The following is a 3333-nucleotide window of genomic DNA, read 5'->3' as shown; positions in this document are numbered from 1 at the left end:
CTTTCTAATCTAATGATAGGCTTTACAAAAAATTATTCCAATTAAAATGAAAGTGATTTAATGTTGTAACATTAAATTAAACTTATACATGTATTATTTGGTACTAATTATATATATTACAAATTTATTAAGTAAAAAATTGGTTCAACTAGCTTGATCCACATATTCACACATATATAATAAGGTTTATGTCACATTAGCATTTTTGTTTTAGTTAGTTGACACTACTAGAGTACTAGGATCAAATTGAAAATGATTTGGTGGCATGCTCATAGATTTGACATGGATAGTAACACTTTAGTCTTCTCCTTTCAGTAATTTTACATTGGAATCAAATTGAAAACGATTTGAAATATAGGATTTGTTTGGTATATATCTATTTTATTTTCTCATTTTCGAAGTTTTGCTAAGAAGGAAATAAAAAAAAAGTAGAAATAAATAAACCATATTTCTTGATATATATCATTTTGTTGTGTTATTTTATTTACAAAATTTAAAAACTAAAAACAACAACAAAAAATGAAAATCAAACTGAAAAATCAAACAAAATAGGCTCAGACAAATTAAAATTGAGAAACATGAAAGGTAATGTTGACAGTTAGAAATTGAAAACAAAAATAAAAATAAAGAGCATCTAATTAAGTACAGTTAATATATTGGATTGAATTGATAGAGCCCAAAAAGAAAGCAATAGAGACAGAAAAGGCAGATGATGATGACGATTAAGTCATGTACAATGTACATAGGGAGTTGGAAAAGATGTCTTGCCTAATCTTTATATATATATATAAAAGAAAAAAGAGAAAGAAAAAAGAAAGAAAAGAAGGGGCAGACCAATTTTGACATTGAATAAGTGTGGACATTATGTTGTCATGCAAACCCTTTAAACCAATGCAATTCTTTCAAATATTGGTTCATTTTCTGTCCTTTTTGGTTAATATGTCGATATTATGTCCTAGCATGTCCCAGCTCCTCCAACATCCTACACCACTTCCATCATACCAACCCCATATTATAAAAATAAAAGCTTCTTCGCATCTTGATTTGATTATTTAGACATGGCTGAAAGTAATAAAGCACAAATTAACAGTAAACTTCTCTACATGGAAAGGGGTGGCAATGGGTACTCAAAAAAAATATGAGTACTGTGAAATTTATCGTCAAAAAATATCAGTCAGTATAAATCTCGTTGGTAAATATTTATCGTCAGATTTATTGCGTCTGATGGTAATTACAATCGAATTTTCTGACAGAATATAATAAAACAAAAATGGATCTTTCGTCGACGTCACTGTTGGAATAATCCGACGATAACATTTGGCGCCAGTTCATACGATTTTCCACCATATTATCGGTGGATTTATCCGACGCTGATACCGATGGAAATGTTATTTTAACTTTTTTTAAAAAATAATGGTACAGTTGGAATATTTTGACAATAATTTTGACAGTAGCATTTTTATTTTAATTTAAATTATGTTTCCTTGTCCATTTTTAGTGTACCCTGATAATTGACAATTGAAATAGTACTTCAAACCTGACGTGAAGTACGAAAAATATAAATTGCAAATACCGAATAATGGTAACTGAAATATTTGAAATAATGCTAACTATATTACATTCACAAAACTATGTTTACATTCACTGAAACATGTATTACAAATACGCAAAATTTCTTAAAGAAATACATATCTCAAAACTATGTTTACATTAACCCTAATCAGATTCATCATCTTCTTGACAACACTAGTTTTCTGATTATCATCGAATTCATCTTCCTCTTCTTCGTTGCCATCGATATCGTCTTCTTCTTGAAGATCGTCGTTCTCTGCTGGAAGTGCGTCGGCATCTAGTCCAAGGTCAATGATGTCATCATCTATAATAGCAGACCAAAGGGAGATCAGCTCACTGGTATGAATCACCGTTTTCAAAGGAGTTGGGTCATCAATCTGGTAAGGTTCCTGACGCTCTATCGTATCATCAGACTCGATGCGGCCTCTTGACTTAGTCTTAACCACAACCATGCCCAACTAGACTTGCATGAACCCAGATAAGATAAATAGTATACCTAACATGTATTTTAAGGTAGAATAAAACGATTGTATTACCTATATATCCTGGTTATATTTACTTCAGAGATATCGTAGTCCTTATATCGTAGTCCTTGTGCTTTCGTGTTCTTTATCGCAAACTTGGATCATTGATGTAATGGTAACCATCAGTCTAGATTTTATCAACAAAGATCTTGTCATAGTATAGTCCTAAACCGACAAATAACCACTCGATCAAATTTTAATATGGTTGTCACTAGTTCAACCCCAATACAAGTTAACTGAGAGTATTAGTCTCGGGTCGTCCACAAGAGAATGGGCAAATGTGTGAGTCAAGGTTGGTTAGAATTCCAGGGTTGAGAGTCATAAACAAGAATTTAAACTAACAAACTTAACATGTAAGAAACTTAAAGTGCAAGGAATTTAAATCAAACCAATTAAAGCAAGAACTAGATAAATGTCAATCTATAAGACACTATATAAACCTAATTATATTCTAGAGCTAGCTAAGCGACTAAAATTAACAAAGACAATAACTAAGTAATTAGAATTTTGGGTTTTCAAAAATGAGATGTAAAAGGATTCTTGGCTAAGGCATGGGAATTGGGATCATCATCCTTGTCTAACAACCATATATTGACAATTATGAGGAACCAAGCCCATCAAGTTTACTTCTACAATTGAAGTATGTCAAATAGGCTTGATCAATTTCAACTCATAAGTCCTAATCTAACTATTAATCGACTTAGTAATAGATTAGTGTCAATGGGTATCAATTTGACCAACAAGGGTTCTCAAATCACCAATTCAATTAGACCCAATGACTCAAGGTCACCCAATTCCCTTAGGCTAAACCAAGAGTATAGAAAACTACTCCATAATCAATAAAAACATTTCATCAAATACATGGTAGGCACTAACTAAAGACATGTCTAAATTGCAAAATTAACTAGAGATTAAAGTTACCCACTAACAATTATCAATAGAAAACAACTTAAGTAATACCATGAACCATAGAAAACATCAATGCACTAACAAAAGTTCAAGATCAACAAGATTCATAAAATGAGATGAAGAAGGGAAAATAAAGAGAAGACAAAATTCTAACACAAGATCCAAGCAAATTACAACTAGAGAAACTAAGATTAAACAAATAAAGCTCAATTCAACAAGACCCAATTCAGAAATTCAACACAAGATGATCAAAACAAACTAAATCTAGAGAGAAGTAAGAGTTTCTCTCTCTAGAAAAACAAGAACAAAAACTAGCAAAAATTATGTG

This window comes from Arachis ipaensis, chromosome B08, assembly GCF_000816755.2.
Source record: "Arachis ipaensis cultivar K30076 chromosome B08, Araip1.1, whole genome shotgun sequence".
NCBI lineage: Eukaryota > Viridiplantae > Streptophyta > Magnoliopsida > Fabales > Fabaceae > Arachis > Arachis ipaensis.
This window is presented reverse-complemented; position numbering follows the sequence as displayed.